The sequence below is a fragment of the Emys orbicularis genome, chromosome 19 (genome assembly GCF_028017835.1).
Source record: "Emys orbicularis isolate rEmyOrb1 chromosome 19, rEmyOrb1.hap1, whole genome shotgun sequence".
Taxonomy (NCBI): Eukaryota; Metazoa; Chordata; order Testudines; family Emydidae; genus Emys; species Emys orbicularis.
The window spans coordinates 4,444,899-4,467,919 of NC_088701.1; the positions used below are offsets into that span (position 1 = coordinate 4,444,899).

At 55.0% G+C, this 23,021-nt stretch overlaps 1 pseudogene; it reads right to left on the reverse strand.

Moving 5' to 3' along the window:
* The window catches only part of LOC135891771 (complement C3-like), a 154,390-nt pseudogene that overhangs the window by 51,854 nt on the left and 79,515 nt on the right, over positions 1-23,021 (reverse strand).

Below are 23,021 nucleotides of genomic sequence, written 5' to 3' on the forward strand. Positions count from 1 at the left end.
TGCAGCTCTGGGCAGCCATGATACTGGGTCCAGCTCCCGCCTGTCCTTCTCAGGCGATTCCTCCCTGGCACAGTGCTCCTCCTGGCTCCTGTCCTGGGGTGTCCCCGATCGGCCGCCCTGTCCTTCCCACTTCCCAGGCTTCAGGCAGGTTCTCTCTTGCTTCCTTTGCGAGGGCCTGCGGGCTGCTGCTGCTCTCTCTCCCTCTGAGCTCCAGAGTCATCCCCTGGAGTTTCCCTCCTTTATTCTCACTCTCCCCCGCACCCCTAGGAAAAAGATTTAAAGGGGCCATGCTCTCTAAACCCCAAAGGGGTTACATGGATAACACAGGCGATAGACTTTCAGCCAGCACTTCCTGCTCATAACTTCATGCTGGGCTAGAGTGTGTCTTTTAGAATGACATCCAACCTGGACGGGGTCTGAACGTCTCAGTATTGCAGAGTTGGGGAGCCAAAATACTGGAGGCTCCTAAAATGAGTGGGTCATTGTTGAAAATGATACCCTTTGTTTCACTGGATGACCTGAGGCTGGGGTTTTACCCACCTTTATTACGGCTGTGCCCATCATCCCATTCGCAGGATTGAGGTCGGTTTGGACCTGGTATAAGATGTTTTTCTTAAGCGGGAAGTCCTGCACGATGACTGTAACCGCAATTGGGGCATTGAGACCATGGGCTTCCACCACGACCTTCTCTTCACTCTCCACCCGCAGGACGTTGGGCGTGATCAGGGAGTAGCTGTGAATGGCAAAAAGGTCGATGTGATTAATTCATTCAGTATTTAAAACCCCACTGGCTGCGATTCCCACATCCCCAAGGATGGTTTATACTAAGCTTGTTACTGCGGTTTACAATTTATTATTTGCTTTACAGCAGCATCTTGAAATCCCAACAGCGACTGAGGCACGGTACAAACACAGAGTAAGAGAGAGTTCCTGCCCCTAGGGGTATGTCTACACAGCCGCTGGGAGGCGTGACTCCCAATTTGGATAGACATAGGGCTTGTCTACACTACGGGCTTTTTCTGTCGGTGTAGATAATGCACCATCCATTCCTTCATCAACCTAGCCGCATCTACACCGGCAGTTAGGTTGGCTTAACTACAGCGCTGCTTAAACCCCTGGGCAATGTAGCTAGGTTGACCTAAATGTTAAATGTAGACCAGGGCACACAGGTGCTAGCTCTGATCGGGCTGGTGCCTAAAAATTGCAGCAGGGCCCAAGGTGCACAAAGACAAAGTGCACTAAGGAACTGTTAGTACACATTAACAGTGTCCTCACAGACAGTTAGTGTGCAGTGGGGGGTAGATTTCCACCTCAGTTTGCTGTGAACTAACTCTTCATGGAGACAAGCCCTTCCAAGTCCAGTTGACTTTGCCTCTAAATCACCTAGGCTGTCTGGAAAATCCCCGCTCAGGCAATGGCGTTAAAGCAAGGTTGCTGTCTTCCTGGAGAAATAATTGACTGATTACATCACCCACAGTGTTGTGAATTCACAAGGAAGTAGGCCTGGAGGGAAATAAAAAGTTTTGCTAAATATCAGCCAAGTTGTCTGTGTGTCACTCCAGTAGGAAGGGTGACGCAGGGCCGGCTCCAGGCACCAGCTTGGCAAGCAGGTGCTTGGGGCGGCCACTCCGGAGAGGGGCGGCAGGTCCAGCTATTCGGCGGCAATTCGGCGGACGGTCCCTCACTCCCGCTCGGTGCGAAGGACCTCCCGCCGAATTGCCGCCGCAGATCGTGACCGCGATCGCATCTTTTTTTTTTTTTTTTGGCTGCTTGGGGTGGCCAAAACCCTGGAGCCGGCCCTGGGGTGATGGACGATTGGACTTGAGTTTTTCATACCAGATAAAGATCATATACACACACACACACGTAGGTGAAAAGTTCAGGGCATAATGCACTCCTGTCCCTACTGAAAATTGCTGTGAGTGGATGTGTCCCCCGGCCTGATCCTCTGTCATAAAAGACATTGCTGTTGCCACTTTTCTGAAATGGGATGCCCCGCTGTACACCGATACAGTAGGGGATGCTCTTCCCTTTAAGTCAGTGCTGACCCCAATGCCCTGGCATGGTGCTGGGGGTGCTGCATTGCAACTAGCTAGGTGGTGGCTCAGTAGGGGGCGCTGTCTTCCAACGCTGTACAGATCTGCATGCCTCAGTTTGATGCTAGTGCTGTGCTGGGGGGGGCAGCCCCAGTTTAACCCACATGTACTCAGTGCTCTTGCACTGGGCCCCCATCTCCAGGGGTGCCTGTCCACCCGGGGCGGGGGTGAACAAAGCCTGCCAGATTATTTGTTTGGGCCCATCGAAGTCCAGTTTGGGGCAGGTGAGCCAATGGCGCCAGACCAGAATGGGAACAGAGGCCCCACCCCTGCCGGTGCACTATGGTGACAGCCAATGGGCTGGAGCAGGGAGCCAGGCCAGCCCCATGGGACTCATGTGGGGTAACTGTGGGGTGGGATCACTCTTCAATACCTTCCTAGGTCCTCCCACTCCCTAGGGATAGGACCCAACTCCCCCGGTCACACACTCCCCCACCATTTCCATAGTGCACACAGGGCCCCAGAATTATTTAATCTGGCACTGTGTGGGGTGCTCAGCAGGGGGCGCTCTCCCCCGGCAGTCAGTGCTGGCCCCAATACCCCAGTGCGGCGCTAGGGGGCGCTGTGCTGCAGGGAGCAGGCTGGGGGGCTCAGCAGGGGGTGCTCTCCCCGGCAGTCAGTGCTGGCCCCAATACCCCAGTGCGGCGCTAGGGGGCGCTGTGCTGCAGGGAGCAGGGTGGGGGACTCAGTAGAAGGAGCTCTCCCGTCTGAGCTAGTGCTGACCCCAGTGCCCCTTGGAGAGGGCGATACTGTGTCCTGCATTCCATCAACTGCCATCGTACGGTCTGCAGCCAGCATGTGTGACCCTGTTACGGAGCCCTCTGGAATGCGCTGCCCTTTGCACGGCCTGACCCTGCCTAGAGAGGAGCATGCTGCGCTGGGGAGTCGTCGAGCATGGGCCGTGTTTACTGCTCATCTGCTCCGCAGGCAATACCAGGAGCATCTAAGCAGGGCGTGTGCTTGGTACCAGCCGTCCACCAGAGCGCTGTCAAAATAGACCAGGTAGCCCCTGATGTTCCTCTTAGAAATCCTAGAGATGCAGGTCAGGGTTGAGACCTGGAGTGAGCGCTGCACGGTGGCTACCAAATCTCCTCTCTCCCTCCTGGGGGAACCCCCCCTCCTCCTTTCCTGAAAGTTGGCCCAGGCTCAGAAACAGGTTTCATAAATCTCTGGAACCCTTTGGGGAAAGCTGCACCGAAGTCTGCGCATCTGGCCTGCAGCCCACCGTGGTGCATTCCCAGTGGGGTCTAGCTGCAAAACCCAGCCCCACATCCTGTCTGTCTATCACCCCGAAGTCTGGCATCCGGACAGCAGCTGCTCCAGCACCATGGGGAAGGTGTGAACGTGACCCAGCCTCCATAGGTGAGTTGGGTCATCCTGACAGATCAATGCATCTCTCATGCAGCTTCTGGCTTCTCACTGGCTCAGCAGGCGTTTGGCCTGGCCATAGGGGACAGCACCAAATCAAACCAAACTACCTGTTCCTGCCTCCTCCCTTTTATCACTGCCACCCCCTGGCAACAAGATCCCTTCCCAGCTTTAGGGCCAAGCACATGGGCTATTGGTCTGGCTCTTGGCTGTTCATCTGCCCACCCCAGCACAGACATGAACAGGCCGGGAGGTGGTAACCATGCCAGGCAGCCAATCAGTCAGATGAACAATAGAAGCTTAGTCCAAGATCACACTCGAAACACTCGCCAGACATAGATCTCGCAGCACTTTACAGAGGTAGGTAAGTGTCATGATCCCCCTTTCACAGATGAGGGAGAGGCCGGCACAGAAAAGGTCACACAGCTAGTCAGTGACTCAGCTGGGAATAGAGCCCAGCAGTTTTGATTCCTAGTCACACCACCCGGCTCTAACCACTAGACTTCATTCCCCTCCTAGAACCCAGATGTCTCCCGGATATCCTCCTTGTGAGAGCGTCAGGTAGAACCAAGGAGTTCTGACTCCCATTCCCATGTTCTCGCCTGCGAGGCACATTCCCTCCAACAGCTGGAAATAGAACCCAGGAGTCCTGACTTCCAGTGCAGTGCCCAAGCTGTGGACCACTGTGCTTCGGAATCCCACCAGCCCCTTGGAAGTGAACTGGGTTCTGGTCTGCCTCATGCACCATCAGCAATCCCCTTAGCCAGTGGAGTTACTCCAGTGCCAGTGGAGTTACTCCAGATTTGCACCAGTATACACTGAAAATAGAATTTAGCCCCACTGGGTGTCTTGGCGATGTAGACACTGAGCAAGGAGTTCAAGATGTGGCCCTGTAGAACTTGATTCTGGTCTCTTTTAGGGCCTGATCCAAAGCCCACTGAAGCCAAAGGAAAGACAACCCCACTGATTTCAGTGCATTTCAGGGGGGTGCAACCCCATTGTTTTCAATGGAGTTACTCCCTGTCTACACCTGGTTCACGTAGATCAAGTGAGGCTCAAAATCCAGTTTATTCTTTAAAAAAAAATGCCATCCTCCAAACCCCCAAATTAGCCTCGGAACTGAGTGAGGGAGAAGAGGGTTGGACCAGGTGAGGAGGAGAATTTCTGCAGCCTGTTCCCACTCCACACACAGTAGCAGAGAAGAGAGGAAAATTGAGCTTGGTTTCCATTGGCAGCCATGTAACAAACACAGGTTAATATCCCCATCACCGTGGCAGAAGCGCGGGGTACTTACAGTTGGCTGTGAGAAACAGCCGGGAAGTAGAAAGCAAACACGGCCACCAGGCAGAGAGCAGAGCCCCCCATGGTGAGGACAGGAGGGTCAGGAGAAGGAGCTCCTCCGGGGCTATTTATCCTCAGAGTTGCCTGTAAGCTGAGCCCTCGTGCACACAGCTGGGCGGGTTAGTCAGTGGGGGGGGAGGAGCCCAGGAAACCTGAAAAGTTCAGAACAAACGATATTTTCTTCACTCCCTTGACACAAGGGTTTATTTGTCTTTCCAAGGGGGGAGTTGGAATTAGGGACCTGAGGCTGTGGTTGTGTTTACTCCACGCCAAGGTGCTGGCCACAGATCAGAATGGTGGGGCTCTGATCAATACCACAGTTCATGCCTAGCATGGAGAGGGGGGGCTGGAAGTCAGGACTCCTGGTTTCTGCTCCCAGCTGTGAATGAGGAATAGGTTCAAATGGGTTAAAGCAGGGGGGCCTGGGAGTCAGGACAATTGGGTTATATTCCTAGCTCTGGGAGGGGAGTGGGATCTACTGGGTTACAACGAGGGGGCAGGCTAAGAATCAGGACTCCTGGGTTCTGTTCCTGGCTCTGCCTTTTGACTCTCTTTTACCTTGGGCAAGTCCTGGGATGTTTCAGTAGGGAAAGCGGTCCCAGTCGTGAAGGGAGCCCCAGAAGGGTGGATCTCTCTGTCTATCCTACTCACTTGGGTTGTAAAACCTTTGGGGCAGAAACTGTCTCTTAGGCCAGGACTCTGCTACACTCTATTAGGGAATCTACGCTGCTGGTAGCAATGGTGGGAGTGCTAATAAAGACAGGGCACCAGCATGTTCAGCCACCCATCATCTACACCTGCTCTGTATGTTTGCACAGCACCTAGCACAAAGAAGGCCTTTGGGTGCTACTGTCAGGTAACATAAAACTGATTAAAGGAAATAATAATGTGGAATTAGCCTGTGGAACTCATTGCCACATGATAGTCCTGCTTCAGGGCATACGGCAATGGGTGTTAAGAGGAAATGTCCCCTCCCCACGCAGGCTATAATTGTCCATAGTAGAGTTTCTTGCACCTGGCTCTGAAATGTCTGGTAATGGCCATGCTTGGCCATGACCCTATGATCTGATCCGGTGTGACAGGTCCTATGCCCCTAAACAATACATCATGGTTGGCATCTTCAAAGCCATGTAGGAATTTCAGACACATTTTAATGGCAGATGGGTATCAAAATCCCTTCGGTGGCTTTGAAGCTCGAAACAGCAATTTGCACAGGCACCGGTTAACCTATCGGTCTTCACCTGCAATAACCCTGTAATCCAGTACCTGGCCTTTTAGAGATTAACCTCCTTGATGAACCAGACCTTCATATCTCTGGGCCAGATCCTCCCCTGGTATGAACCCGCCTAGCCCCACTGAGATCACTCATCTCAGAGTCTGTTTTTTCCTTCCTCTGGGTAAAAGCAAACCAGTGAAGGGTTAATGGGGGAGGGCAGGTTATCAGCTGCCTTCCAGTAACAGGTTTCTTTCCATGACAGTGGTATTTGGACAGGGCTTCAGTCTGGACAATATCCAAAGACATCCAGTTCCAATGTATTTACTTATGGCTAAACAGCCGACTGGGCTTACCTAACAACGGGTGTCACAAGTCTTAGCGGTGACAATGCCATATGGCTGGCGAGGCCAAGGAGGGCTCAATAGAATGGGAGCGGTGAAAGTAAAAGCAACGTGGTGTCATGGCTAAGGGAGTCGCCTGGGACCCAGGAGATGTGAATTCTCTTCCAGGCTCTGCCCCTGACCTGCGGTGTGACCTCTAGCATTGCCTCTGGATGATGACTCTCTGGGACAGAGCCACTGCCCCTTGCTATGTATGACCAGCACCTAGCATGCTGGGCCCTCGAGGTGCTAATGCTATATGAATAACAAATACAGAGCTGGGCAGATGCTGCCATCATTAGCTCCATTTAAAACCTGAGGGCCACATCCTCAGCTGGCGTAAACGGCCCTACTTCCATTGACTTCGTTAGAGCAATGCTGGTTTGCACCAGCCGCGGCGCTGGCCCCAAATCCGTGTGTGAGCCCAAGGCCCAAGACTTGAATCTACTGTAATAATCAGCCTCGCCCTTTGTTTTACAAGCAAGATTTTAATTTTTCCATCAGGGTGACAGGGAGCAAGTCGTGTTTGTGGCCTGGTATTAGGGTAACTCTAGCTGAGATCGGGGGCCCACTGTCCTAGGTGCTGTACCTACACACAGCAAGATGCAGTCCCTGCCCCAAAGGGTTACTTTATACACTCAGGGTCAGATCACAGGCTGGTCTCAGTGGAGTTACTGTATTGAATGAGTATTGAGTATTGAATGGAACAGGTCCTCAGCTGATGTCAAGCCGTTTACCCCCACTCCCGTCAGTGGAACGACACCGATTTACACTAGCTGAGGCAATATCTGGTCCAAAACGCACAGATTTTCAAGAGACCATCTGATCATGGAGTCTGACCTCCTGCAAAGCACAGGCTATTGTATTTCACTCAGTTACCCCTCTATTGAGCCCAATAACTGGTGACCCACTAAAGTATATACCTTCCAGAAAGGTATCCGGTCTCGATTTGGGGGTGAGTATACAATATATAATCCATAATCCACACACCAGCCTTCCAAATTTATTTTAACAGGCGGGTAAAATGTCATTAGTTGTCCCATTATCAATGAGCAAGTAGATTTTGTGCCCTCATTAATGAATATTTGTTATTATTTGTATCACAGCAGTGCCTAGAGGCCCCAGCTGAGATCAATGCCCCATTGTGCCAGGTGCTGCACAGTAACTGAGTGAGGGACAGCCCCTGCCCCAGCTGAGATCAGGGCCCCGTTGTGCCAGGTGCTGCACGGATTCATGATGAGAGACTGTTTACAATCTGAATAAGGAAGACAGAGAAAGGCTGGACCGTGACCACTCTGCCAGGCTGTACTATACTGCAATTCTCTGACTATTCTAGGACTGGTGGGGGATGAGTGGCCGTGCAATGAAAGGGTTAATCTTGCCCTTTCTGTCCTAACGATGACTTCCCAGCAGTGGAAAGAGGATTATTAAGATAAGAACATAAGAATGGCCATACTGAGTCAGACCAATGGTCCTAGCCCAGTATCCTGTCTTCCAACGGTAGGCAACGCCAGATGTTGCAAAAGAAATGAACAAAACAGGGAAATTATCAAGTGATCCATCCTCTGTCATCCAGTCCTAGCATCTGGCAGTCAGAGGCTTAGGGACACCCAGAGCATGGGGTTGCATTCCTGGGAATCTTGGCTAATTGCCATTGATGGATCTATCCTCCATGAACTTAGTTCTTTTTTTGAACCCCTTATAGTTTTGGCCTTCACAACATCCCCTGGCAATGAGTTCCACAGGTTGACTGCCTGATGTGTGAAGGATTTCCTTTTGGTTGTTTTAAACCTGCTGCCTATGAATTTAATCGTGTGACCCCAGGTTCTTGTGTTATGTGAAGGGGTAAATAACACTTCTGTAGCGGGGCGGTCACCCCGCTCCGGCTTAGAAAGGGTTAAAAGCCAGCCCTTGGAGGGGGCTGGGGCTGAGAGCCAATCTGAAAGAGGCGGGAGGCAGCCAATCAGAGCTGGCCAAGCAAGTATAAAAGAGGGAATACCAGACCACACTGGAGAGAGATGGGCCTGGCTACCTTAGACAGTGCAGTGCTGGAGAAGGGCAGGAGGAGCTCGGGGAGTTCCAGCCTGGCAAACCCCCAGGCAGAGGTCTTCCTGTCAGGGCCGGAGGAGGTATTAGGGCTGTGGGGAGGCAGCCAGGGAAGGAAGAGGCTGCAGGCCCAACTCCCTGGCCGATGATGAGTGGCCACTTCAGACTGCAGTTTGCCCCTGAGGGAAGGGGCTAGATGAAGACTGGCAGTGGGTCACTGAGGCGAGGTGAGCTTAAGGGATTGGGGTTCACTAGGTGACCCAGAGGAGAAGCCCAAGTGTGTGTGCACTGCTGCGGGGCGGTACCCAGGAGAAGGGGCACTGCAGGCCAGGAGGGACGTGGGGTCTGAATTACAGTGGTGGAGATTGATAATGAAAAGATAAGTAGCGAAAACAGGAGGTGCTCTGAGGCTAGGATGAGCTAATTCCCGAGGTAGCCAGCAGGAGGCACCACAGCAGCGAGTGCGCACTGTGTTACAACTTCCTTAGTCACTTTCTCGACACCAGTCCCGATTCTATACACCTGTGTCATACCCTCCTTAGTCATCTCCGAGCAATGATGAAACGTGAAAACACGAAAGCCAAACAGTGCGACTTGGAAAATAGAAATAAATGTCAAAACAGTAAGTTTAGCCTGAGTTGGCCACCACAAACTGCAGTTTAAGATCTGCACTTTATACTATTTGCCACAAGTTGCTAGAGAAAGAACATAAAAGAAATGCAGCGTGCCCAATACGTGCGATTTGCAGGATTAGCGAGCCACCTTGTAGCTGCTGCGTGAAATATCCGGGGACTGCACGCTTCTAGGCACACTTGCTGAATTTCAGACACAGGCTTCTGGAAAATTCCACCTTTCACACTGAATAATTTAATATTAGATAGATTCAGATGAACATGGCCCTGACCCTCCAACCCACAGACAACCTGTGCATGTTATTGAACAAACACATGGGTGGACTGTGATCTCGGCTGGATAAAGAACTGGGTTCAATACTCGACCGAGGAAGGATTTATTGGGCAACAGGTCCCTGCTGCAATTTGCAAACAAGGGGAAACCTATGGAGATTTTCAGTGAAAGGCAGTGCCTTAGTATCAGGGGCTAGAAGCTGCTGTTACTGCGCTCAGAGTAAAGCTGGAAGAACCCCATTAGCTTTGCGGCATGCTGCTGATTTGCATACCAATTTCTTTTGCATATTGGTTTATTGGCATGTCATACCACTGTGCTTAATTGCATGCCCCAGTATTTGCAGATCGGATTATTTGCATGCCAGTTTGCTAACATCTGGACGGCCTTACAGCTCACCCACTGTCTTAGCTGCGTCAGCTGGGAAACACACAACATCTCCTGCTACTTGGTCTAAGCTTAGCAATGAGTAATGAGCAAGCGATTGTAGTAATCCGGGGGGTCAGCCACTAGAGAGTGACATGACCACACCCGCAATGCCAGTGTATTACATCCTTATTTGTAAGAGTGCAATGGACTGAGAAGGGAAATGACAGCCAGGAGTTGCCCTGATCCTGTCTTCATGTGGCTAATGGGTAAATACCTATTGGCAGGGCCGGCTCCAGGCACCAATGCAGAAAGCAGGTGCTTGGGGAGGCCAACGGAGAGGGGCGGCACGTCCGGCTCTTCGGCGGCAATTAGGAGGCGGGTCCCTCAGTCCCTCTCGGAGCGGCGGTAGAGCTGCCGCCGAATTGCCGTCGATTGCGGTCGTGGCTTGGGGCAGCAAAAACGTTAGAGCCGGCCCTGCCTATTGGTAGGAACTTTGGAGTCTGCTTACAGTCCTGTCTTCCTCCCAGGGCAGTGACCATGTTTGTAAAGGGCACTGAACATGCCAAGTGTCTTCCGAGCTATGTGGGTGAAAAGAAAATTAGGAACCACTCAAAATCAAGAGTCAGGGTTAGAACCCAGGAGTTCTGACTCTCATTTCCCTATTCTAACCACTAGACCAGGGGTGGGCAAACATTTTGGCCCCTGGGTATGGAAATTGTATGGTGGTCCATGAATGCTCACGAAATTGGGGGTTGGGGTGCGGGGGGGGGGGTGAGGGCTCCAGCTGGGGGTGCAGGCTCTGTGGTGGGTCCAGAAATGAGGAGTTCAGTGTGCGGGAAGGGGTTCTGGGCTGGGGAAGGGGGTTGGAGTGCTCGGGAGGAGAGGTGAGGGCTCCAGCTGGGGGTGTGGGCTCTAGGGTGGGACTGAGGATGAGCGTTTGTGGTGCAGGAGAGTGCTCGGGCTGGGACCAAGGGGTTTGGAGGGCAGGAGGGGGATCAGGGCTGGGGCAGGGGGTTGGGGCGCAGGAGGAGGCCAGGGGTGCAGGCTCCGGGAGGCGCTTACCTCAAACAGCTCCCAGAAGCAGCAGTATGTCCCCCCTCTAGCTTCTACATGGCAGCGCAGCCAAACAGCTCAGCACGCTGCCCCGTCTGCAGGTGCCGCCCCTGCAGCTCCTATTGGCCAGGAACTATAGCCAATGGGAGCGGGGATGGCGCATGGGGCGGGGGCAGTGTGTGGCAGCGTCTCCCCCCCGGGCTTAACCCCGGCTCCCACCCCCCACCCCCAAGTTTTCCCCTTCAGCCCCTCTTCTGCCGCTAGCTACAGTAGCTTGAGCCTCCCTGGCCAGTAAATTTCTGCCCCCTGCTCAGACCCTGACAGCCCCCCCGCTGCGATTTGCCCCCTTAATCCTTTTAAACCCCTCCAGAGAGGTCTGATGCCATCACAGACCTAGGCCAGGCTGGCATCAGGCTCTGCCCAGGTTAATGCCATGGAAAGCAGCAGAGGCACCACAGGGACCAGACTGGCCTGGGGGTCTTTTCTGAGACAACAGCTCTGTGCCCACCCCCATGGGGTCTTGTCTTCCTTAGCACAGACAGCTTCGCCGTGTGGCACCATGCTGCACCAGCCCAGAGGGTCCTGGGGACAAGAGGGACAGTACCAGCTTGTTGGGGCTCCGGCGGGAGAAGACACGGCGTGGGCATTTGATGTGAAGGTGTCCTGAGCACCAGCTACGCATGTTGAGCCACTCAACGGTGCGGGAGGGGCTGGGGCCGTCCTCCCGGTGCAGCAGAATCAGCTGCTTCAGGGCACGCACGGCTGTGTTCTCCAGCATCTGCTCCAGCTGCAAGGGCAGAACAGGGGCCCCTAGAATGAGCCAACTCCCCGGTGGAATGATCCCCGCCCCGGCACAGCACAGCACACACAGCCCCATCCCAATGCACAGATGCCCTCCCCGCCACCCACGAGCCGCCATCCCTGCACGACATACACAGCCCCCTGCCTCTGCACAGCCCCCTCAGCGGGCAATTCCCCCCCACCCCTCCCAGCATGAGCCGCTGCAGCCCAGCCCAGCTCCCCCCTCAGGATGAGCTCCTACCCCTGCATGGCACGCACAGCCCTCCCCAGCAGGAGTCTGGAGGGAAGTTGCAGAAGGGACTTGGAAGCTGGTCACAGATTCCCACACCAGAAAGGCCCTGTGGGATGTGTGTGCTAAGCCCACCTGACCCCTCATCCCGTGATGGGTTTGCAGCCTGGGTCCCAGGTGGTGACATGCCACCATCACCCTGCCCTGTGCTTGCCACCTTGCCCCACACGAAGTCTAGAGGAGATGAACCTTTCCTCCACAGGGCCTGGATCTCGGCCTTGGCTGGCTGCTGGGCTCGGGTGAACGTGGTTTTAGGCTGCTCTCTGGACCTTTTGGCCTGAAGCCGTGGGGTACCCCCCGGATCCCTGGCTGTCCTTGGCAGTGCCCGCCACTGGTAGGCTGCTCTACCCGAAGGAGGAGGCGGGGGCACCCCAGCCTTGGTGCAGGGACCCATGGGCACTCGGGTTCTCACACAGGGGCACCAGCGGCCGTACCGGACCGTGTCTGCGCGGGTGGGCGAGGACTCCACAATGCTGCGGCTGCCGGTTGAGGCCTTCTCTGCCGTCTTCGAGAAGTTCCCCGAGAGCCTGGTGCGGGTGGTGCAGGTGAGTGCGGCCTCGGCCCCCGTCCCATGTGCTGATGCCCTCCCCTCCCCTGCATTGTGCCGCACGCTCAGACTCTCCCCTTCCCTTCCAGATCATCGTGTGTGTCTGCAGCGGGTCACCTTCCTGGCCCTGCACAATTACCTGGGGCTGACTAATGAACTCTTCAGCCACGGGAGTGATGGGCCCGGCCCTGGAGCTCCTCCCACGGGAGTGGTGGGTCCTGCTCCCTGCACCAGAACCTTCGTCCTTCCCATCCCCGGTCCCTCCTGCCCATGGCAGTTTGGGCCAGACTTGGGCCAGTGTCCAAACCCTGGTCCCACTAGCGGGGCTGGAGGCCGGCACCTGGCTGGGGAGGGGACAGAAAGAGCTAGAACCCCCCGAGCAAAGCCCCTGTGTCTGCAAGGGGGGGATCCCTGTGCAGCAGGGATGGAGCAGGGCCTGGCAGGGTGCCCCCTGCTGGCAGCAAGTCACAGTGAGAGGCCTTAACACCCGGCCTGGCGGCTCTGGAGAGGTGGAGAATCCTGCACCCAAGCAGCCCCTCCCCCTGGCACAGTCCTGCTCTGCTCTCAGACTTGGCTGCTGGAGCAGCGTTCCCTGCCTTGCTGGGTGGAGCACCTGGCTCAGGGTAGAGCCAAGGCCTGTGGGAACAGCCGGGTCCATCCTCTGATGCCAGAGGAACCAGCCCAGCGTTCAGATGGGTCACTGGGCCAGCGCTGTGACCCCCTGTGCCCCAGCTGCCAGGGAGCCAGGAGCCGAGAGCAAGCTTTGCGGGGCCATCGTGTGGCGGCAGCACCTGGCGCTCTGGGCTCAGCTGGGCTCTGCGCTCTCCTTGTCTACAGTGGCACATCTGGCCCCTCCCACGTTACGCAGCTCCGTGGACACGGGTCTCCCTCACATAAGCCATGCGGCTGCTGGCGTGGAGCATGTTCCCTCCTGGGCCATCAGCCAAGTGAGGGGAGCCAAGCCGTCCCTGTGCCCATCCCCGTCCCTGTGCCCGTCCCTGTGCCCGTCCCCGTCCCTCTGCCTCAGCTCTGCTCTGGGGTGGGGGCAGGACTCGCTGGGGGAGGTGTTGCCCCCTGCCTGATGGCCCCTATTGGCCTTGAGTGGTGGGTGTGGCTGGTCCCCAGGCTGGCACTGCCCAGCCTGGCCTGGTGCTGATGACAGCTGTGTCATGGAGGAGATGCAGCCGCTGCGGCTCTTCCCCCAGCCCAGCCATGCCTCGCGCACCAGCCCTGTCAGACACAGCAAGCGCGTCATCAGCGTCTCCTCCATCGACCACCACAAGGAGAGCTCTGGAGGCAGCCAGATGCCAGCGCCAAGGACCTGGGTAAGGGTTGCCCTGGCTCAGGGAGGGGAACGCAGCAGCTGTGCTCCCCCTCAGATCAACTGAGCTGGGCATGGACCGGACAGGGGTGAAAGAAGTCAAGGGTGCAGAAGGGCTCAGTACAGGGTGCTGTGCTGCAGGGAGCGGGGTGGAGGCCCGGGCACTCCCCTTGCACGGAACTGGTCCACACCTTCCATATGCCACGACAGCTGTGGAGTGGCTCTCGTCACCAATCCTGCCCCTGGAGGTGGCCTGGCTACAGGGTCCGACCCAGGGCAGGGGAGGCTCTGGACTCCGTGTGCTCGCTGTGTGTAACGGGATGTGTGTGTCACCCTCACAGCTGATCAGCTCAAGCTGGGGTCCCTGGAGCCCTCTGCAGTGCCACTGCTGAGCCGCTGCATCTCCATGCCAGTTGATATCTCAGGTAAGTGGAACTCTCCCAGGATGGGACCAGGTTAATTTATAAGGGGGGATTGCACTGATAGGCTTGCTGTGTGAAAGGGGTCACCAATACGACCTTCAGGGCTAACCCAAGCTAAGCAGGTAGCAGGTGCTCTGAGCTGGTGCTGCTGTTGTCTCTTGGCAGCTGGGGCCTGATCCCCACTGCCCTGCAGCAGCCCCAGTGTGGAGTGGGCAGGACATGCTGCCTGCCCGGGGGGGGGCACCTCACCCACTCTGCACCGGTGCTGATGGCTGCATGAGGAGCAGGGTCATGGGGCTGCCAAGCTGCCTGGAGTGGCTCACGAACGTGTGTGCCAACATCAGGGCAGACTGTACAAACCAGGGCACAAAACAGCTATTTTGTGGCGGCAAGTGCTGGGAGGTAGGTGGAGGAGGAGTGATGCAGCGCGCTTACGGGAGGAGGCAGAGGTGGAGGTGAGGTGGGGCGGGGAGGGAAGCTTGGCAGCGCCCTCGCCAGAGGTTCCCTGTGCGCTCCCCCTCCCCCCCGGGCTACATGCCTATTGGGCAGGTGGGATGGCAGCCCCCCCGTTCGTTCCCCCCCCCCCAGGCTACATGCCTATTGGGCAGGTGGGATGGCAGCCCCCCCGTTCGTTCCCCCCCCCCCAGGCTACATGCCTATTGGGCAGGTGGGATGGCAACCCCCCCCCGTTCGTTCCCCCCCCCGGGCTACATGCCTATTGGGCAGGTGGGATGGCAGTCCCCCCTCCGTTCGTTCCCCCCCCCGGATGCTGGGCCTCAGGCCTAGGAAACATTAAACCCCCGCACAGCTGGAATGGGGAGGGGTTGGTTCCCATGGAGCTGGGGGAATTTATGCTGGGCTGTGGCTCTGCCAAGGTTAGTGGGGTGCTCCAGAGAGTTCAGGCTCAGCCGGAGCTGTAGGCTGTCCCCCAGGTCTCCTGGCCGCCTATCTGTGGGTGCGCACCTTGGGGGCAGGCCTGCCCCTCACCCTGGTGCTGGGGCTGACGTTCCTCTCTATCCTCCGCCCCCATCCCCCAACAGGACGTCAGCCTTCACTTCGTGCTGCGGGGCTGCCTACACGTCTACCAGCGCATGATTGACAAGGCGGAGGATGTGTGCCTCTTTCTGCCGCAGCCTGGAGAGATGGTGGGCCAGCTGGCTGTGCTGACCGGGGAGCCCCTCATCTTCACCATCAAGGCCAACCGTGACTGCACCTTCCTCAAGATCTCCACGTCGGACTTCTACGAGTTGGTGTCCCCCTCCCCTCCACATCCTGTGGGCAGGCTCTGCCCACCTCCCACCCCACTTCCATCTAGGCTGGTGGCCTGGGTCAGATTGGGGCCAGTGCCACCTAGGGGGGAAAGGCACCGTGTCCCATTCCCCACTCCCATAAACCAGCCAGTCCCCTGCCCTGGGCTGGATTGGAGCTGCCTCCCCCTAGAGGGGAAAGGCCCCATGTCCCAGTCCTCCAATCGTGCCCCTGTTGCATGGGCCTGGATTCTCCTGCCCTGGGCTGTGATCTGTCCTGGTGCCATGTTTTCTTGGCTGGCTCTGTTCCAGAGGAGGTGGGGGACTCAGGGAGGGGGCGGCTGCAGTCAGCAGCGCACTGGCAGCAACGGGGCCACCTGTGCACTGACGAGCTGCCCGCTCTCTCCCCAGGATCATGCGGGAACAGCCCAGTGTGGTGCTGAGTGTCGCCCATACTGTGGCCGCCCGCATGTCCCCATTCGTGCGCCAGATGGACTTTGCCATTGGCCGGATGGCAGTGGAGGCCGCACGGGCCTTGTACAGGAGAGTGAGGCCTGTGCTGGGGGGTGCTTGGAGACCCTGGCTGGGGAACCCCAGCTTCTCCGCCTAGCCCAGGGCACAGCTGGGACCAACTCTCCCTGCTGTGTTTAACCCCTTCCACGCCAGGGTAAAGGGCAGCCCTGTTACTCTCAGCCTCGTCCATGCCCTTCCTGCAGCCAAAATGACTCAGGCATCCCAGTGCTCTGGGCGGGCGCTGTCCAGGCCAGCAGCCGTGCTGTTTCCAGAGGGGCCAGGCAAGACCTGACCAGCTGCCTCTGACCCCTCCATGGGACTCAGGTTTTCACCTGGGCTGACCTGACTTCAACCCCTTCCTGGCTGCAGGTGTTGGATTGAGAGCAGCCCGGGTGCTCTGGGGATGGGGGCGTCCCAGCCCAGGGTGGGTGCCAGCTGGGGCTGTCAGACTCGCCGCTCATTGCATGTGCTCTCCCAGCCTAGGTGGTAGGGGGCGCTCTCCCTGGAGGAGACACTGGCTCAGCTGACTGGCTCATTGCATGCACTCTCCCAGCCAATGTGGTAGGGGGCGCTCTAGTTCTAGGGCTGGCGGAACCCAGCCCTGGGGAACCTAGGTCCTGCAGGGTAGCTCCATTGGGAGGGGACTTGCAGAAGGAAGTAGAGCTCCATATGAACACACAAGTGACACAAGCAGCACCTTGATAGAATTACAGACCCCCCTCCCCCAGAAGAGTAACCCTAATCAATGAGCCTACCCCAAAGTGACGGGCACATCTGGTAACAGCATGCAAAAAGCCTGTCTCCTTCCTCAGGAAAGTTGGATCCCATGTTGGTTAATGCTGCTGGGAGATTGCTTTAGGTGAAAAAAATACTGTAATAATTGATTTTAGCCTGTTAAGGTAAAATGTAGACTCTAAGAAGCATGTTATGATTTTCATTTTATATGTAACCAGTTCTGTTTCCATTATCCTGACTCAGTACCTCTTAAATCTAAATCTTTGATAATAAATTTAGGATTGTTCCACTATACATATATCTCATTGCTGCGAGGTTATAAACGATCTGATCTTGAGCTGTACCAATCAAGCTGTTTGGATTCTGTTCCCTGGTAATTTCTGTGAGTGTCCTGTGACAGTAACCCGATGCTACTGGGGGACACTTTCAGAGGGACTTGGGGGCTGCGGTGCAACTACTGTTACCGTGCAAGGCAGAGCAAGGGCTGGCAGAGCCCTGTGGAGATTGGTAGGATGGCTAACACACCGGTGATGTTATGCTTGACTAGATATCAGCTCCCTGAGAAAATCTTCCTCTCGCCAGATGGGTAACAAGGTGACTCAGAGCCTGGGCACCCCAAGAAAGCTGCACACATACCCCTGTAACCTGCTTTCCCTCCTCCAGGTGCCTCTTTATCTTAGCCAAACCTCAAATATGTTCAAACCGGGTTCAAATATGTTAAGGACTGTTACAAAGAGGACCCTGATCAACTGTTCTCCATGTGCACTGGAAGTAGGAATCAACTTAATCTGCAGCAAGGGAGATTTAGGTTAGCTATTAGGAAAAACTTTCTCACTATAAAGATAGATAAGCTCTGGAATAGGCCTCAAAGGGAGGTTGTGGAATCCCCATCATTGAGGTTTTTAAGAACCCATTAGACAAAGAGCTGTCAGGGACGGTCTAAGTATAGTGCCAGACGGGATGATCTTTCTAGGACCCTTCCAGCCCTACATTTCTAGGATTCTCTGAACTGTGGAGTTTAACTGGTGAGCCCCACAGCGAACTGACCCTGCAGCGTTCACCCAGCTCTAGTCCAATGTGAATTATTAACAAAATGAGCTGGTCCCTGATACGGAGACATCACAAGACCAGTGAGCACAGCAGGACATACCCTATCAGAGATACCCAGTGACAGTCGTTCCCTTGTAGTGCAGTGGGGGAAGCTAGGGAATCCAATGGTTCCTCTCGGATAAAGTCTTGCAGTACACAAACAGGGACTTGGCTTAGAAAAGCAGAGATGCCTTCCCTCGCCCACTATTACAGGCACCTATCCTAAGTCTGTAAGTAAACAGACGCGGTTTACAGATAGCCTTCTGACCCAGAAATAGACTAGACAGGAGGGAGGATAACTCACCAGAACACAGTCCATTCCACTTACAACCCAGAATTCATCAGCAACACTGAATTCCCAGAAAAACAAAGATGAGAATATGATTAAGAACCAGACCCCAGATCACTAACTACAGGGATTAGATCTAGCTTTGTGGGTGTCACGGACTCACAGATCGTGCCCACTCGTGGCCCTGTGCGGTCCGTGAGGGGGGCACCCCTTTCAGTGAGACATCCCTTCTCGGGGGTCCACTCTCTCTCAGGGTTAGGCCCCTCCACCTCCTGGAGCCACACCTCTCTGAGCCTTAACACATCTGTCTCGCCGTGGGCCCCCTCAGGGAGTCCACTCGCTCTGGACCCCCCGGGGCCTCCCTCCCCCTGAAGGGGACGATGCAACCCTGTTCTCTACACCGGAGTGACTCTCAGCCAGTGTAAAACAGGAAGGTTTATTGAGCATTGAACACAACACAGGAAACACTCAGGGCCTCAGGCCTGACCTCCCTCAGCCCAGTACATCCCAGTCTCCTTGCATCCAGGTGGGCTCTGCCTGCCCCGCCTCTCCAGCCCAGAGCCCCCCTGCTTCCCAGCTGCATCTGAGATCACCGGCCCCAAGCCCCCCTCTGTCCATTGTCTTCTTTCCAGGTAAACAGGGTCGTCTGGGCCTCCTTTCTCTCTGCCCTCCTCTGGCTGGAACCGGCTGGTTGGGTCATGGGGTCCTCTCTTCACAGCCCATTGTCCTCCCACTGGCTAGAACCGGCTGTGACTCCTGAGCTGGGTCTCTGGGTCATCAGGTCACCGGTCACTGGGGTGTCCATCCTCCAGGCCATCGGCTGGGGTCCCAAGTTCCCTCTCTGGTCCTCTGTAACAACAAACTCCCTCTCCCCTCACCTCGTTAAACCAGTAACACCCAGGGGCACTGAGTCCCACTCCCTCTGCATGCAAACCATTGGAAAACCACAAAAATATAAGAAAATCCCCCATTTCATCACAGTGGGGATCCTGGAAGAGTGGTTAGAAACCCCAGAGAGGCACTGAACCGAGGTCTTCTTCCATCTCTGCAGAGAAAGGGTAAGGGAGGAAGCCCCCACATCATGGTTACAGTGGACATGCAGGAAGCCCCAATTTCTCTGAAAGAAGAAATCAGGACTCTGAGCAATTGAAACAGATACTTCAAACAGTTTAGTAGGAAATGTGTGCACAGAAAATCCAAAATCTGGGGCTGGGTTATTTACATATGACCTTCTTTGTGAGATACTTGGCCAGCACCTGAAAAAGAAATGTGAAGAGTCATGAGTATTTGTCCAGTGCCCCTTAATACACATAAACAGAGTGGCGAATACTAGGGAATACCAATCTGATAACATGGACCGGGAATAAGCTGCTGGATACGGTATAGAAAGCAATCACCAAAACAGGAAACACTACAAGATTAGGGGAACCCATATTACTTAATATAGTCGCTTTTGAATGAGCGGAATGGGTCAATTCAGCAGGGGTCTCTATTGATTTCCTTCCAATATTCAACTGTTACAGGAACATTGTCTCCCCATTGAGAGCTATAAGCAAGAACATCCCAGACTCCCTCTGCCTTTCGCCCTCCTCTGCTAACTGCTGCCTGGTGAATCCCCACAGGCCCTGAACCCAGGGGGACAGTAAACTGGAGAATGAGGTGGTGATGGAGACTAGAAGCCTGACCATTCAGTGACCTTTTTCTGTGAGGTGGAGGATCATAGTAGCTAACTTTGGAGGATGAGTTCTATCTGCTGAGCGCTTTCTCTGAAGGGCAGAGCATCCTTATCTCCCAATAACATCAGTGGGAGTTTGAGAACACTCAGCAACTCATAGGATTGGGCAATACAAATACAAAGGCCTTGGGTGGCTAAAGTTAAGCACTAAAATCTGCAGTTAGATGCCTAAATACTCATTATAGCCACCTGCAGCCGTGCTGATTAAATCTCTATCAGCATTGTGGTGTTTAAAATAGATATTTGAAAAACAAGGGGACTGATGTTTATAGGCATATTTGTCCTTTGGTTGACATCAGACAACTTTATGCCAGGTGACTGGATTTTCCAAACCTGGATACCTAAACTTTGACTCCTAACAATCACATGTAGGTGCATAAATAGGGGTGGGGTCAGTTGTAAAGTCACCTTTTTGCTGCCCTATGTTGCAGTGGAGCAGGACAAAGTAGCCATAAAGCTGCCCTAAGAGGCAGCTAGGAATTCCCCAGCAGGTGCAAATCCCTAACACACAGAGAACTAGCATATATAGTGTACAGCCAGTGTAGCTGGCTGTATGTCACCAACTCCTAGCTTCCCACCCAAGTATATGGGGTGTGAGCTGGAAACAGAAGATGGCACACACAGTGTGCGTTGTGCTACAGCAATCTCCAGTGCAGCAATGGCTGTTTCAAGACAGCATAATTTAGAACAACCCAGAGTCTAGAGCTCAGGTGCATTTGAGGATCTGGGCCGGTACTTGGCAGTTACTATAGTAATGACCCCTGAGCAAGCAGTATAATGTACATGCTTATCACTGAGCTTGTCCAGAGGCTGCATGTCCAGCAGAATGACTAGATGTCCTGATGTGTAATAAAAACGCTTTGAGTAATAAAAATCAGCCCAGGCTACTTTACAGGGCCTCATCCTTCTCTCACTTACAGCATCTGAGCAGTAGGACAATGGCGAATACTGCCCAGTATTATAGTTGCCTCTCTCTTCTTCCAATTCTGGGTAGCGGGAGTGAGTAGTATAAGGGCCTGGGACGGTCCACGCCCTTAAGGTTGCGAGCGGTGTGGACTATCCGCCACCGTCCGTCAAATAGTCCGTCGGTCCAGGGCAGTATGGCCTAGCGGCCAGAGTCTGTGACGTCCCCTTTTCCTCAAGGGGACGCGGCTTGACGGCAGGAGTCTGTAACCCAGCCCTCGGTTACAGGGCAGTAGGGCCTAGCGGCCAGAGTCTGTGACGTCCCCTTTTCCTCAAGGGGACGCGGCTTGACGGCAGGAGTCTGTAACCCAGCCCTCGGTTACAGGGCAGTAGGGCCTAGCGGCCAGAGTCCCAGAAGCAACCCTCGGGTGGAGGGTAGTGTGGCCTAGCGGCCAGAGTCCATGTCATTGGGGTGCGACAGCCCCAGTAGACCAGAGTAGCGTAGGGCTTTTTCACCAACTCAGCGGGGGGGTTCCAACCGAAACACGCTGAGTTTCCCCGGGGGAGGGGGGGAGATACCACTCTGTCACCCTCCCAGGGTCCCTTCCCACCAGAGTCTCCGTTGGGGTCTCCCAGGAGTCGTCGGGTCCTTGGTACTCGGCGGGTTCGGTCATCCCCTGGGTCTCCTCCAACCGCCGGGGCGCCAGCGGGCCGTGGACGGCGTCTCTTCCCGGCGCAGCCAACGGCTGTAGCTGGTCCGAGGCAGGCGCTTCCCCGGCAGGTCCTTCTCCTACGGGCTCCAGCCCAGAATGAGCTGGTCTCCCTCCCTTTATACTCCTATAGCACTTGGAGCATGCCCAGTCCGCCCAGGGAGGCAGGACTTCCGCTGTCAGTCCCTGGGGCTTAACTCCTTCCGGGCTAAGGTGGGGTAGCCTGGCCCCGCCACAGGGCCCTACTGTCAATCAAACATTAACCCCACACCTTGACCCAATAAGCCCTGCCCACCGGTCATTGGAAGTCCCAACCCATGGGGGTATTACTTCCGGGGTCAAGGCGGACACATGACCGGAAGCAAGGTGTGTCATGTGACCCCTCTAAGAACTCCTCCCACTGTCCTCTACCAATCAGGAGGGGTTTCAGCCGCTGGGGACCACCCCGAGAGATTTGACCAATTGGGGGGAATTCTGGGGTGGGGTGACCAGCCGGAAGTGGTTCATGTGACCCTTCTAAGAACTCCTCCCAACACTCTCTACCAATCGCGATGGGTTTCGGCTGCAGAGGATTGCCCTGAAAGGAGATTTGACCAAAATAGGGCAGGTTCTGGGATGGGGTGAACTACCCAGAAGAGGGTCGTGTGACCCCTCTAAGAACTCCTTCCAATGCCCTCTGCCAATCAGAATGCAGCACCATCACCCCATAAGTCCCAGCGCTGGGCAGAGGAGGCCATCTCTTACCAAGAAGACGTGTTTTAGAAATTATGGCAAGGCTGAGAGGAAACATGGGAGTCCTTTACCACCCCCGTGAGAACTTTGGACTTTGTTTTAGCTCTGAGGACCTTTGGACTTGTGTGGAAAAAGCGCTACAGCAGCGACAGTTCCGAAGAGGATGAGGGAGCAGCCGAGGGGATTCCTTTGGCCCAGCCATTGATGGATATGCCAGAAGCCGAACCCGAAGCCCAACCGCTCATGAGACACCCCGATGAGCATGGTGGCCTCTCGTCGTCCATCACCCTGGAGGAGGAAGGGGATCATGGCTTGGGGGAGTCACCTGTGGACAAGGTGAATGGAAAAGATGTCGCTCAGGTAAATGAATGATTAAGAAGTGACGGTCGATGATGGGGTGTAATGGGGTTAGGAAACTGGGGTTGTGTAAATCTAAAAACAAGTAGTGGGAACTTACACTTGTTTCTTGTCCGAAAATCTCTCGACAGCTCGACGATGCCTTTCTAGAGGACCCGGAGGCCCTGGTCAGCATTGCATCAAGCAGTGAAGATGAACTCCGAGGATGATGGCTATGAGGAGTTTAGGAGGAGGCTTGGGATAGAACTCGCTGAGCCAGTGCCACGTCGTGAGCGTAAAAAAGTTATGCGGACTATTGTACCCGTTGCTGTTTATGCCATTCTTAATCACTGTCTTAGGGAAAAGCTTTTTGAAGATTGTGAGGGCTGTGTCATAGATGCGCCAGCCCAACGGCACCATGACCGTGTGACTTGGACTTCAATGAATGTAAACTGCAAACTCCGGGGCCTGTGTGTGCTGAGCTGTGTTTGGAAAGCTTATTGAACACTATTATTGCCATAGGTTATGCTATGCACTGTCTGTGCCTAACCCAAGAACAGTTAGCGCAAGGGGTGACCTT